The following is a 16,608-nucleotide window of genomic DNA, read 5'->3' on the forward strand; positions in this document are numbered from 1 at the left end:
AATGATCATTTTGGACCGCCAAATGGCTCATTTTTTTACTTTTTCCTCTATATCTCCGAAACCGCTGGACCTACCTCATGAAAGTTGTATCGATTCTTCATCTTGTCAATACAAATAAAACGTTTTTTTGAATTATTAAACTCGGATGCTCCGTTCTCTTAAAAACTGAGTTACCGTTTTCGGAACTTTTGCCCCGTATCTTCAGAACGGCTTGACCTGCTTTGCCAAAAAACTAATCAGCACGTCTCTTATCAATACGGATCGAATGTTTTTTGATTATTCAAATCGGTTGATCCGTGTTCCCGAAATCGTCGACCAAAATTTGTATCCGCACATACATACACACACATTACATACATACACACACACACAACACACACACACACACACCACAACATACATCATTTTTTCTAAGGGTATGCCAAAATGTCAGAAACCTCTGAAAAGTAAAGATATATAAAAATTTTCATTTTCGATTTTTTTGCGATTACTATAACTTGCCCTACGGGAAGTAATAAAACCGATAGTAAATCTGCAGATAAGTGAATATGTGGAATTAATTATGTATATAATACTCACAGGCTCTTCAATTTAGGACAGGATTCACATAAGCGTAAGGCGTATCTTCCAGTCCAGCGCGATAACCCTTAATACTTCCAAGGAGCCGGGCCGCCCGTCAAATTCGGCAAAGCTCGCAGATTACGTGACTCCGATAAAACGCTGCAATCAGAAACAGATCTAACTATATTCCTATTTGATAATAGCACCATAATAATAATACACTCCTGATGGCAACGACAAATGCTTAATTTTAGTTTTAATCAGCTTATAATAATAGTTATGCAATCTCTTTCTGTCGTCAAGAATAATTATAGAGTTTTAGTTATACTCAAACTCTTGATATCAATGCTTCTTTGTTGCTTAAGACATTTGTTGAGTTTTAATCAAATTATATTAATGAACCTTTTTGATGCCAAAAACATTTGTATAGTTGTCGTTTTATTCTTTATTATACTTATGATAACAAATCCTCTTTTGTGGCCAAGAGCATTTGTTTGGATTAAATTTTAATCTACTTATAATAATTATTATTCTAAATTAACAAGCATTTGTATAGTTTTAATTGAGCTATGCTAATAATTCTCTTCATTGACAAAGACATTACCATAGTTACATAGTTTTATTTTTAATTAGCATTAATATTTTTTCTTATTTGTACACTTTTAGTTTTAATTAACTTATAATAAAAATTCACGTGTAAAGCTGAATTCTCACTTGCTTAGTTTTAGTTTTGATATTTCAATCAATATCGAACTAGTTATAAGTGGCATTCAAGTTTATACTTGTTTATCTATGGTATGAATTTGTGTGACAAGTTGCATGAACTTGTCCATACGCGTAAATGATCAACTTCAAGGGAGTATTTTGGCCTACAATTTAAAAAAACTCGTTGTATTTTTAACATTTTCAAAGTTAAACTAATCAAAGGAAACTACTGGTGTGCATGGCATCGTGCCTTAAAGCAAATTGCTGGAACTTCCCGTACCGTAATTAAAAATCTTAGGTTAGGAATCCAAAAAAATTACACAAAATGTGTGCACATTATTAAAATCTATAAAATATCTGATAATTCGATGTACATATGTCCAATAAACATTTTTGTCTGCAAAATGACATTTTTTAATTTATTTTTATTGAGAGTCCATAACCGTTGCACTTGCCTTTCCAAAAATTTAATCAGTTTTTTGAATTATTAAAATCGAACGCTTCGTTCTCTTAAAAACTGAGTTACCGTTTTTGGCACTTTTTGCCCCGTATCTTCGGAACGGCTAGACCTGCCTTCGCCTAAATCTAATCAGCGCGTCTCATTATCAATACAAATCGAATGTTTTTTAAATTATTCAAATCGGTAGATCGATGTTCCCGAAATCGTCAATGAAAATTTTGCAAATCAAAAAAAAAAAGAAAAAAAAAGGCATTTGGGGGTGAAAAAATATCATTGAACATGTGCCCATCAAATTATCAGATATTTATTAGAGAATTTAATAACGATATACATTTTGTTTCCATTTTATTGGGTTCGTACTAACCGCGAGACGTTCTGGTTAATTTTTGCGAGAGGCACGTCTAGCCGCTTCGGAGGTACGGAGCGCAACGGTTTAAAAAAATGGTCATGCAGTTTTCAACTGATCATCCGATTAGAATAAAATGTTGAAGGCGTAAAGAAATGCTTATTCAAAAAATTTCTGAATTTAAAAAGAATATCAAAATTTTCGGAAAAAAATTAAAATTTAAAAAAAACAAATTTTCAAAATTTTTCAGAATTAAAAAAGATTTTTCTCGAAAATTTCAGAATTTGAAAAAAACGATTTTTTTATAGAATTGAAAAAAAAATCAAACATAAAAAAATTTCAAATTCTTAAAATTACAAAATTTTCAAACAAAATCAAAATTTCCAAGGAATTAAAATTTACACACAATTTAATAAGCACTTATAAATTTACAATATTTCTTTTTTTTTTCAAATAGAAGAATTAGAAATATATAGTTTATATTGATTTAGATACATTTTCCATTCAGCAGCAAATAAAATCGATGTCTACAACGTCTTTAGATACAGATGATGTAAAAGAAGTATGCCCATACATCATGATCGGTAAAGTTATCTGAGTTTCGCTCGTAAAATGTATACGCGGTGCGCTTGAACTTTGCACTCTGGAATAGAAAAGGATATATTATCCCTTGTTGGTTTGGTTGACAGTTATGGCATACATTTATATATATATATATATATATATATATATATATATAAACTAGTTGTGTATGGCTTTGTGCCCCGCATCTTGAGGCAAATTGTAGAAACTTGACCAAAGTTTCTAAAGTTATTAATATGTGAAATCTGCATGACAATTTGCTTTAACAGAATTTTAAATACTTCGGAATAAACAGAATTCTTGAATATCCAATTTGACTTTTAGTAATTATAAAACAACATAGATAACAAATAAACATACAACTATGGAACTACGTTATGTAAAATTCCACTATTTTTGTTTTAATTTTGGAGTGGTTTTACGGTGTAATAGCTACATAATTAAACGATGTAAGTGCGATGCAGTTTTATTATTAGGTTGAACAACAAAAAATATAATCTAAATACATATTGTTAAACATAATAAACAAAAATCTTTATCCGCTCTTGCTATTATCACAACTCTTGCTTGACATATTTTGTGGGTACATTTTTTACAAAGTTCACACTCAACCTTCGCATAGAATTTCCTCAGAAGAATTCGCATAGAATTTCATCATCAGAGTTGGAACTGGTGATGCACGACCTTAAGGCAAATTGCTGAAACTTTCCGTACCGTAATTTAAAATTTTTAAAAGCTTTAACTAAATTTGAAAACTTTGAAAAAATTTAATTTTTAAGAATTTTTAATCTTTTGAAATCACGTGAGCGAGTTTTTAAGGATTTTAGGTGATACTCAAAATTACACATCCCCCCCTCACAAACCAAACATCACGTGTATTTTTAGTTACGTGATAAAACTGTAATTTTTTTAAAATGTTTGAATTTTTTAAAAAAAATCAGTTAAAAAATAAATACACGTGATATCTTACTTCCCTCCACCACATAATATTTCATGATTTTTTGTCAAACCGCCCCCTTTCCTAAAAATCTCACGTGATTAATGGACACCCCCTAATCAGCACGTCTTACCATAAATAGAAATCATGTTTTTTGAATTATTTTGATTTTTGCGATTACTATAACTTACCCTACGGTAAGTTAATAACTATTTATTTAATTTATCTCTTGTTTATTTTTTGTGAAATTGTGTTTTTTTGACTAACTTCACTTTCATTCACTTATTTCTTATTGTTATTACTTTGCCAGTGTAAAGGTTTAGGTGGTCCTTTTTACCCCAACATATAATCATACTAGATTATGTAAGCTATACTCAAGGTCGTGTAAAAAACATCTTTATTCTATATATTTAAAAAAAAAAACATCATTTAATTTAACTTAAAAATAACAATACATCATATATAACAATTAAACAACGTATTCTTAAAAAGTATATTCAGGTATCGTAAATTGAATAAAAGTGCTCAACGCCAAAAAAAACTAACAACGAAAAAAATACATTCGTTAAAAAATTGATAATGTGGCCATTTTCCTGATGATAGCGGTGTCGCCCTACTTTAAGGCGATGGCTGGTTAAACACATTTTTCTCTCTACTTTAAAATAGTATCAATAAAAATACCATACTTTGCTTGTGACAAAATGGTGGCAAACTATATAAAAAATTATCAAAATATTAATTCTAATAATTCTATTAATATTATTAATCCATAATAAAATTACAAAAATATTAAAAATTCTGTGTGATATTTAAAATTACTGTATGCATTTAATATTATATACATTGTATATTAGTACGGAACCCTAAACCACACAAAAAACGTACATTACACTTCCTCAATGAAATTTTAACGTTTTGTTTGAAGGGTTACAATTCAAAATACATTTAAATCTGATATTTAAAATGTCTCTGTTTTATCTTATATATTTTGTACATTAGTGCAGAACCCTAAATTATGCAAAAATACAATATAGATTTTTTAAATTCTTCGATAAAATTTCGAAGTTTCACTTCAAGTGTAACAATTGCATAAATATAAATATAATATTTGAAATTGTTGTTAGAAATGAAAAACTTCAATGTTTCTTCTTATTTATTCATCAGAAATATGTGAGATAAAACTAAACTAGTTGTGTATGGCATCGTGCTTTAAGACAATTTTCTGGAACTTTCCGTACAGTAACGAAATGTTCGATGAATATTAAATGTTTTCAAACAGATTAATATAAATTCTGTAATATCGTCTAATATTTATATAAACTGAATTACAAAGTTAAAATTATTCACTTAAAGTATATAATCATTCAATCACTCAATTATTATCGATATTCAAAAAAAAAGTTAAACTAGTGGGGTGTATGGCATCGTACCTTAAGGCAAATTGCTGGAACTTCCCGTACCACAACAAAATGTTCGAGGAATATTAAATATTTCAAATAGATTATTATAAATATTGTAACATTGTCTAATATTTATAAGAATTACATAAACTGAATTGCAAAGTTGAAATTATTTGTGTAAAGTATATTAGAATTTTAGTCAGAATTAAAAATAAAATCTGAATTATTTTCGATATACAAAAAAAATATATATATATAAAGAAAAAAAAATGGAAAAAATAAATTTTGAAACAAAAATTTTTTTTTCCAAAATCAATTATTTTATTAAAACAAACAGAAAGTTCTTTGAATCATTTAAATCGGACGCTTAGTTCTCTCAAAAACTGCCAATTTTTGCACATTTAGCTCTATATCTTTGAAATGGCTGGGCCTGCCTTTGCCAAAAACTAATAACCACTTCTCCCAATCATTACTAATTGAATGTTTTTTAGATCATTCAAATCGGATGCTCCGTTTTTTCAAGAACTCGATTTCTATTTTCTGCACTCTTTGCTCTTTATCTCCGTAACTGCTGGACCTGCCTTTGCCAAAAACTAATCAGCACATCTCCCTATCAATAGAAATCTAATGTTTTTTGAACCATTTAAATCGGTTGATCCGTAATATACATTAAACAAGTATTTTCAAATTTGCAATTCAGTTTATATAATTCTTATAAATATAGATAATGTTACAGTATTTATTTATAATAATCTATTTGAAAACATTTAATATTCCTCGAACATTTCGTTACGGTACGGGAAGTTCGAGCAATTCGCCTCAAGGCACGATGCCATACACCACTAGTTTATTATAGCAAATATTTATTAATCAATGTCCAAAATGCAATTTATCAATCTGTCAGCGCTTTACTGTACAAGTTAAGCAGGCCTTTCTGGTATTTTTTGTTATTCCTGAATCAGAGATTAAAAAGTCCATAGAGTGACTCTGAGTGAGCAAAAAATACGAAAAGCTAAAACATCAAGGGTGGTAATGGGTACCGGCATTGTAGTTTATCGTGGCCTTTAATGAGATTTTTACAAAAACTGACATTAACGAGATTACATGCGACTGAAGATTCAATCCGCCGTTATACGAAGAGCACATTAATTTTTAATATCCAATACGTATATTAGCGTATAAGATTGCAGATTTATTTTAACGTAAAATGAAATAATTTCTAATGATGTTATCGAAAATAAAGTAACCAAATGGGATTTTTGCAACTTTTTGGTATCTGGGATCTCGGAAACCGGTAGACTTGCCTTCATAAAAATTTAATCTACGTTTCATTCCATGTGTAAAATATTTTTAATTCATTCAAATCAGACGATGTTCTCCCAAAAAGTAATAAAAAACAAAAAAAGTTAAAAACCATTGCTTTATTAATTAACTGTCGACGTTTTGGAACTAGGTACATTCTATCTTCAGGACATCTGTCAAGAAACATGATCTTGATAAGATTTAAGCAAACTCTATGTTTAAGAAAAGCAGAATAAAATTATGTGTCCATAGTAGTATGAGCTTAAATGTGGACGAAAAGTTTAAAACTTTTGTTCAAATTACAAAGAAACGGCTCGGCCGATCGTCGCACAAATAATAATTTAAATTTTTGAAATTGGTCCAGCCGTTTTGGAGAAAACGTCGATTTACGGCAAAAAATCTGTTCACATACACACACACACACACATTTTTTTCCAAATTTGGTCTCATTCGATTCAGAATGGCTTGAAACGTCGAGAAAGCATGAAATTATCGAATCGAATTTTTTGATGAAAACAAACTTCTCCTTCGGGAAGTTAATTAAAAATGGAATGGAGAAATATATGTAAATATCTATTTGTTGAGGTGATCATATGTCCAGATTTTGCTAGAAACAATATGATCCGGATTAATATTTTTTGTCCAGGATTGTCCCGAATTTTTGAAAATATTCTTTATAATACGCTCTAATACAATTCGATTTTTAATACTTCAGTATATATACTATATATGGTAAAGAACATATAAATAATCACCGCTATTCAATAAACGATGGAAAATTTATTTTTTTGAACATATATTTATACGGAACCCTTAATATATGAGTCTGCTTTGTTCTGGACTATAATCTTCTATGTTACTGAGCTCGTTTTAGATTTACCCAACGAATATAATTAAAATTAATGATCATAATTTTCCCTGATTCTATCACGCTAATCTTAGCCCCGTTCACTGAAGTTCCTTATTTGTTTTTCTCTGATGTTACAAGTAAACTTTATAAATAAAGTTTAATAGAAAGTTTAGAAACAATAAAAATATTTGGGATGCTGTGAAATCGAGGTTAATAAATTCCAATATGATTCTTTTTGATACCTGATTTTCATATTTTGCTTTTAAGCATTTGTAATAGAATAGGATGGATAAAATAAGATTAATTTGACTTTTAGCAATTATACTATCAATTATATTTAGTAATAGAATAGGGTGAATAAAAAAAGACCAATTTGACTTTTAGCAATTATACAGTGGAAACCAAACCAGCTACATGACAACAAATAACACGTATCAAACAAACAACTATCTAAATATGTTCAGTAAATTCCCCGGATAATTCATCATTGTTTCAAAAATTTGTCAGTTGATATTTTTTGGTTGGTTAGTATTTAACATCATAGATGGAGTAAAAGGCCAGTGGGCAAAAGAATCCACCACTTTATTTTTAATACTAAACCTACCGACAGACGATTTATGTATACCTATACCTACCGGGGGCGGTCAAATTGACCTATAATTAAAAAGTTATCTATTTTATTATTTAATTCAGATAATGATTGATTTATTTAATAAAATTTACTTTTATATTGTTTCTAAAAGAAATTATAAGAAAAACGCAATTAAAATTAAATATTTATACAGAATTCCATATGCATACATAATATACTTTATTCGGCTTTCTCACATTGTTTACCAATTATTTTGGTCTGAAATATGCACTTAACGCAAATATATTTGTTGTTTTTGTAATTTTTGCAAAATTCTATTAGACTAGTTTTTCGTCCGTGCAAAGCCGAACTTATGGACAGTATTGATAAAAACTTGATTTACTTGAGGTTTTGAATATGCAACGCTGAGTTAAAAAATAACTAAAACAAGAAAACATACCTAGAAATGCTTTTACTCGTTGTCGCTCTATGAACGACTTAAGCATTTATCTAGCTAGGATTAAAATGTTGAAATATTTCCAAAGTTGCCACCTACAAATTTTCGACTTCATGTAACATTTCTTAGCCATCTGGTCTGCTACATTTTCAACAAACAATGTGCTAATACATAATCTAATAGTTTTCGGAACGCTTTTGCTGCTTTCTCCTATTTGGATAATGTTTGAAACTTGGGACAAGCATTTTTTCAGGTATTTTTATGTACCGTGATATGATTTATACATTTTTTTTCAAAATTTGTAATTAAATTTATCAGTCTCAAACAATGAAGTATCCAATTGAAAAATTGAACAATCTCTCCTCTTGTCATTTCCCAAATAGGGGAACCCATTTATTACATATTTACAATTGACTTCACACACCATCCAGAACTTTATTCTAAATTTGTCTGGTTCATCTTTCTTATATATAAAAATGGATCGCAAAATGTGTTGGTAATCGCATAACTCAACAACGCCTGGACCAATTTGACCAATTCTTTTTTTAAAATGTTCGTTGATGTCCAAGGATGGTTCTTACGGCGATAAAAAATCGAATAATCGTCGGGAAAACCCTAAAACAGATCTTTTCTTTTTCACATACAGAGTTTTCTAACTAAAACGTAGAATCAATTTGAGCATTAATTTTTTTTATAATATAATAATATATAATTTATAATTTATAAATAATTATAATTTATAAAGGTAAACTGGTGAACAGGTAAATTGGAGGATATGTAAAATGGTAGAGAGAAAAACTGGTATTTAGCCGAATATGTAGATAAATAAACAGGTTGACAGGTTAATTGGTAGACATGTAGAACGACATGACAGGTAAATTTGTAGGTCGGTAAAATGATAGATTGATAAACAGGTTGATAGGTAAATTAGTAGACAAATTGTTAAGCAGGTAAATTGTTCAACACGTAACTTATTGAATAGGTTAATTGGTAGACATTTATAACAAGATGACAGGTAAAATAGTGTATTGATAAACAGGTCGATAAGTAAATTGGTAAACAGGTAAATTGATAGACAGGTGAATTGGTAGACAAAAAAACTGGTGAAAAGGTAATTTGTTGAATAGCTGGTGTTCAGGTAAATTGAAGGATATGTAAAATGGTAGGCAGGACAGATAAACTGGTAGATAGACAATTAACAAGACGGATAAACAAGTTGATAGGTAAATTGATAGACATGTGAAACGGGTTGATAGGTAAATAGGTTGACAGGTAAACTGGTAAATCGGTAAAATGGTAGATTGATTAACAAGTTTATGGTAAATTTGTGAACAAATTGTTGAATAGGTAAATTGTTGAACAGATAGTAGTAACGCTAAACTAAATGTAACAAATACACATCTTTGTGCAACTTTTTAATTTAAACTAAATGACGGCAAAGCGTGAAGGGTACAGCTAGTTTGGTATATTTTGTATAAATCTGCACCTACATTTCGATGAAAACAGCTCCCAAAATTGCATTATTTTCCACCGGTCAAATTGACCGACTGTGGTAGTTAGGCCACATAATAATTTTTTTCGGAAAATACAAAAAATAATTAAAATTAAAGAGTGAAGCGAATATTATTAGTATATTCTAAGAATTGTCATATAGTTTGATTTTGAGTATTTTGACGATTAAAAATGTCTAAGTTATATGCGAATTTTGAAACGGTCAATTTGATCCGCCTTAGTAGGTTTAGTTTTAAAGTCTGCCTCAAGACTATGTACTGGGCAAGTTGAATTATCGTAAGTAAATCATACAAACATTTAATAACGTTGGCAACAGCTGATTCACTCGCAAATGAAGAATCAATCGCAAGTCAATTGAGAAACAAATAACTTACATATTCCTCAGCCGGGTCATGTGTCGGAATGTGTCGTCCGCCACTTCGCTCAGAGCCGTCGATCTCATGTCGAGCAGAACGAGCTGTCGGGGCAAACTGTCAGAGTCCATTCTCTGTATCCTGTTTCCTGATATTGATCTGAAACAGAACGAAAACATTTCAATTCATATATTTTTTTAAAACTATAATTAAACAGTAATAAAGGAGGATCAGGGGTAAGAATTTAAAAAAAATTCATCGAAAAGTCATCGAAATCTATCCGGACAGTTTTCGGATGTGGTGCAGGAGAAGTAGAAGTACAGCGATAAATTGTGGAAGACATGTACTCTGGATATGATTGCAAAAAGCAAACCAAACTGGACATGACGTCATAGATTGGAAAATAGAAGAACATAAAATACGAGGAAGAAAAAGAAAGCAGATTATTGACGACTTGAAAATTGAAAGTCCAAGTGGAGAATACATAAGCATATAATCATAGGTTGTTAAAATGTTAATTATAAGTCATGGAAATTAATACTGCTAAATGATGTAAAAAATAGTGCTTCTAATCGATAAAACTCCTTTCGGAAAAGGTACCAAAACAATAATAATCATTATAATGGTAATGGCAAGTATACCGCGGTGCGACTTATCGTGTCCTGTTTTCGATCCCGCGCTTCAAACCAAGTGTTTCATGTAGCAGTGATATCAATTTTCAATTGAAATAAAGATGAATGTTTTTTTTTCTCTATTTTATTAAAGGAAGGAAAAGTTTATGTTTTCATCAAAAAATCCGATTCGCTAATTTTATGTTTTCTCGACGTTTCAAGCCATTCTGAATCGAATGAGACCAAATTTGGAAAAAGTGTGTGTGTGTGTATGTGAACAGATTTTTTGTCGTAAATCGACGTTTTCTCAAAAACGGCTAGACCGATTTCAAAAATTTAAAAGCCATTCCATGTATCTAGTGGATCGGCCAAGCCGTTTCTTTGTAAATAGCAGAAATGTGAAAAAATTTTCGTCCACGTTTTATTCCGCAATTCTAAATCGATTATGAAAATTCAAAAACCGTTCGAAAGATTTTAGTTGGGAATGATACTGATTAGTTTTAGGTGAAAATCTACCGAGCCGTTTTCTTGTAATTAATTGTTGAAAAAAAAAGTAAGCCAATTTTCATTGAACTTTTTTTGGCGATATAGATCATAGTCTTATAGAACTCACTGAAATATTACGGTCTTACGACAAGTAGTTTAATTTTAAAAATTCATCAAAGTTTGAGAAAATGAGTAGTTTTTTTGACGTTTGTTAAAATTAAAATTAGACGATTTACTTGGTATAACGATAGAGTACTTGGTCTTAATGAATATACTAAACCATTAAAGTCCTACGAAAACTGATTCAATTATAAAAATTGTTGATTTTTGAAAATTTGCTCTTAGAAAATATTCCGAGTTAACGTGTTCGTTCGTTTTCATACTTAAATCACTCATAAATTAATTTATTTTTTATTGATTAGGTCGATTATTTACACATATCGGAAAATTCATGTAACTTGCCTCAAAGCAAAATACCAATACCAACTGTCCAGTTAAGGACATTTAGTAAATTTGGGAAATTTACAATTGTCAGCCGTAAAGGGACATTGTATGCTATATTGACATGTTGGAAAAACAACTCAATAGTTGTTTTTCCATTCGTTTTAACATTAACAATATTTTAATGATAATGATATAATCTTAACTATTTACTTATAAATAATTTCTTACAAATAATAACTAAGTTATTTCAATCCTTATCAGGAAATTGATGACTTAAATCAAGTGGCGCTTTTCTCTTTAATCTACGTCGATAGTTCTCTGTTATTAATTGAGAAGTTTGCTAGTGATTTTGGGTGAATGATAAGTTGTTTCTATTTATTTGTTTAAATATTTTTATTTATTATTTGAAAATATGCTTTTCCGAAAGCTACATTGTAAAATGGAAATTGATAACTCCTTATAATGCCCATTGCCCACTCAAATTTACCTGCTATGAGTTAAATTTCAACCCAGTTCAAAAACCTGTCTTTGGACAATCATTATTGTTATTATTAATAATCGTATTCTATATCCAAACCCATTATAACATATTTATTGTTGCCTCTCTATTCTTTGCTATGAACATACAAAGGTAGAAGAGAGATTGGGTACGGTAGTGACAGTCGTCCTAACAACTAAACTATACTGATTTTAAGATATGGACCAAAAGGAGTAAGACGAAGTATGTTTTTTCAAACATGTTTCCATTATTGATTTCAGTCATTCTACAGAGCGCATTGCTTTTAAAGAGTCAAAAGTAAGTTTTCATGTTCAAAGTCTTTTAATAATAACTTAATTGTAGACAGACAGATCACGTTGTTTGTTATTTTGCTGTAAGTTGAACATTAGTAGTTATTTATCAGCAATTAGAATTTTCAGGATTTTTACATAGACAAATGTTCAAATTGCTATTTAATTTACTTTTTCCAGCAAACTGGTACATTAACAAATATACTGCAGATTAACAAAAAGTGGCACAACCGTACCCTATGCATACAAGTATTAACATGGTCAACAATTTGAGTAAAAAATTAACTTGAGAGAGAAATGTTTACGAATTTTAAAGCTAAGACAAGACTATATGTGAAATAAATTTCTGGAAACAGAAGAAAGGAAAAAATGTTACTTTCATACTAAGATCTTGCTTTCAAACAGCGTGCTTATTATTATTATTATATAAGCAATATTAAGCTACTTCTTTGCAGCATGAACAACGGATTTTAACATTTACGACATATAATTATGGGTCATTTGGCCTCGGGCCAGTTACTTACATATTATTTGCTCTTCTCAAGGATCCAAATGCCTATAAATTATTTTTTAATAAAAGTCGTATCATAAACTTTGCTTTTGCGCCACTTACATAATATTGAATGCAAATGATATTGACTACAGAAAAGATAGATAGGTCCTCGATAGGTTAAGAAGTCAATTTTATGAACCGAGCTCCATTCTGATGGCTTAAAATCTTTATTGAAGTTTATTGAAATGTAAGTGGGCATGTTTTGGTATTCCACTTACGAAACTCTGGCTATATATATATATATATATATATATATATATATATATATATATATATATATAAATATATATATATATATAATATATATATATATATATATATATAACCTACTATTCAATTTTTTTCAACTCAACTTGTATAGTAAAAAAATGCTATTGATTGAGATATTCTGTTTCACTAAAAATATCTTGTTTTTATTTTATTTTAATTTTTCAATTTGTATTATTTTATGTCAATTAATCGAGTAAATTTTTTGTGTGGTTTTCCTTGTTCAAACTGACAAATGTATGGATGACGTATAAAATTTTGTGAACTTGAAGAATTTGGGTTTTTGGCGAGAACGCCAAATACATCTGCCTCTTCAAAAGTTTGTTAAAATTAATTTCAACTACAAATACAAATTTATACACAATTACTGACAATTTTAGTATTACGTTGCTAGTGTCAATGTACTTTATATCTATCGTTATTAATGCAGGTATTTCATGGTTGTTCTCCAAAATGTTCCTATCCACTGATGATGTGTCCATCATATGTCGAAACGCATGAAAAAAATAATAGTTTTTAAAATCATTCCGTAATGTAATACATTTCTATACATAAAATAAAGTTATAATAAATTTTTATTTTAACGCAAAAAATAAAAAAATTAAATATTACTTGATAATATTTGCTGCTTTATAATGCTGCTTAATTTTAGGGGATTCTTATTTCACAGTAATGAAAACTTAGTTCATGCTTGTTTTCTCTATAATATAATAAATTTATTCCCCATATAAACATGTTATATGCCCTCAAAACAAACTAGTTGAAAGTGGCATTTTGCCTTAAGGCAAGTTGCATGAACTTCCCGATATGCGTAACAATTGACTTAATCAACCAAAATTGAGATTTTTATTTAGATAAAATTTTTAACTGCACGATTACAAATATCATGTGCGTAAATGATATTACTTAATGATTGGTAATATTTTTTTACACAACTAGACTTATTTTCCTGCTAATTCCAAAAAATGGCTTTTAACACTTTCCACTCGGGAGTCTGACTGCTCGACGGTCCGCTACGCGCGGTATATTATAATGCTATACAAATCTTACAACTCGGATTTTTTTTTGTATCGGATTTATTTTAAATGTGGTATAATTGTTTTTAAATATAGTTAGAATGATAATAAAACAGAGAATTTGAAAAAAAATAAGAAATGTGATAAAAACCATAATATTGTTTAAAAAATCCTTTTTACACAGATTATTAAAAATAATTATAAAATTTATATCAAATATATTCTGAATAAAAACTAAATAAAAAAAATTAAAAAGACAATATTCTTAGAGAGAAGATACGGTTAACGTGCCCGTATTAAGCCAACCCCAATAATACCGTTATTTTTTCTATTGCACGTATATTATATACGTGTGTGTGTATGAATGTATAATATGCATATGTATAATACATTACAAAGTATATAAATAATATATAAAATTTCTAGTAACATCTATATCTAACAAATAATGGTGTTTATGAGCTATTCAATTAATTTTATCATATTTTTTTATGAAAATAATTATGAATTAATCAATAAATGATCTTAATAGGGAATTAATTTCAAAAGAATAACAAAAAAACGCATGTTGTAAGTTTACTTCGCAACGACACGATTTGCCGCCAGAGCGGCGGCATCCGAGTCGAAAGGGTTAAATTTGTGAAATCACAAAAACGACTTTTGACACAAATTTTGACTTTTCTTTCAAACTTTGATGCATTAAAATTAAACGACTTAACTTGGCTTGGATCATGATGACTATCAACAGAAAAAGTTCCATCGAAAAAAATTTTCAACAGATAATTACGAAAAAACGGCTCGACCGATCGTCGCACAAACGATAGTCATCATCGAGTTACATGAAATGGGTTTTAAATTTTTGAAACCGGGCCAGCTGTTTTTGAGAAAACGTCGACGAAAGGTCAAAAATCTGTTCACAAACACACACTTTTTTCAAATTTAGTCTCATTTGATTCAGAATGGCTTAGAACGTCGAGAAAACATAAAATTAGCAATTACATTTAGAAAATATACGAAAATTGAACATGAATTTATTTAAAAAATGCAATTAGCAATTTGATAAAAATCCTGATAATTTAATGCGTTAAGTCATCATCTATTTTTTCCATACCGGCGTAGAGTCCAAGATTAAGTAAAAAGTAGAATGTTTGTTTCAGAGAGTTGTTTTTAATACTCTCAATCACAAGTATAATCATTTATTAATTATGTGTAATGGTAAATTAAGTTATTCCTAAGTGGCTCCGCGAACGCTTTCGATGTCGAATGTTATTTCTGCACGACGTTCAAATTCAATTAGGCACGTCGCCATTGATAAAACATCACCATGAAAAATAGATTATTTACTTACAATTCCTTCAATTGAGATACGGTCGATAAAGCCCTCGGAAACTCCCTCAGAAGATTATCATCCAGTTCTCTGAAACCAACATAAAATAGATTAGGTTATACTTAATAGGTAAAATGACTGCAAGCATTGTTAATCGTAGTACTATAATTTTATATTTTAGCTGTAATTATAGATATAATTTTATAAGGTGCTTATATTATACAGGAACGTAGCATGGATTAGCGGGGTTTCGCATTAAAATTTTTATGGGGGCGCCCTTAGCTAAACAACTAAGCTCAAAACAAAGACTAACAACGAAAAAAAACTTTCGTTAAGAATTTGAAATGTGGCCGATTATCTCCCTATTGCAATGTTGCCCGATTTAAGATGATGACTGATTACACATCATTTTTCCTATACTTTAAAGTAGTATTATTTAAGATTCTCACTTCACTTGTTTTTGATATAATGACGGTGGGCCTTTTTACCCGCGCATCATAAAGCTCCGCTCTATCCTAATATAATTCTATATTAGGCGTATAGATATTTTTGCAATATGAATGGAACATGATTATTATAACGAGCTTTAAAAATCACTTTAGAAACTAGTTGGTATTGGTATTTTGCCTTGAGGCAAGTTACATTAATTTCCCGATATGTGTAAACAATCGACTAAATCAATAAAAAATGAATTAATTTATGAGTGATAAAGGATTCCAAGTGGATTTATTACACGTAATTGAAAACGAACTTTCAAAAATCAACAATTTTTATAATTGTACCAGTTTCCGTAGGATTGTAGGACTTTAATGGTTTAGTATGTTCATTAAAACTAAGTACTCTATCGTTATACCAAGTAAATCGTCTAATTTTAATTGTAACAAACGTCAAAAAAATACTAATTTTCTCAAACTTTGATGAATTTTTAAAAATTAAACTACTTGTCGTAAAGCCGTAATAATTCAGTAAGTTCTTTAAGACTATGATATATGTGCCATGATATAAAAATGCCATAAATATCGGCCTAATTTTTTTTAAACAGTTTGATTACAAGAAAACGGCTCGGTAGATTTTCACTT

The 16,608-nt window shown here is 29.4% G+C and overlaps 1 long non-coding RNA gene across 1 annotated transcript; it reads right to left on the reverse strand.

The window, feature by feature from the left end:
- Positions 1–684: 684 nt before the first annotated feature.
- On the reverse strand, positions 685–15,619 carry LOC113380145. Its single transcript, XR_003367329.1, has 3 exons — positions 15,551–15,619; positions 10,058–10,195; positions 685–720 (listed from the first exon to the last, which is right to left on the reverse strand). It is a non-coding gene; the product is annotated as an uncharacterized LOC113380145 (long non-coding RNA).
- Between the last annotated feature and the right edge of the window lie 989 nt (positions 15,620–16,608).

The sequence above is a fragment of the Ctenocephalides felis genome, unplaced genomic scaffold, assembly GCF_003426905.1.
Source record: "Ctenocephalides felis isolate EL2017-DRISC unplaced genomic scaffold, ASM342690v1 CF-g0.4_SCAFFOLD_01908, whole genome shotgun sequence".
Classification (NCBI taxonomy): domain Eukaryota; kingdom Metazoa; phylum Arthropoda; class Insecta; order Siphonaptera; family Pulicidae; genus Ctenocephalides; species Ctenocephalides felis.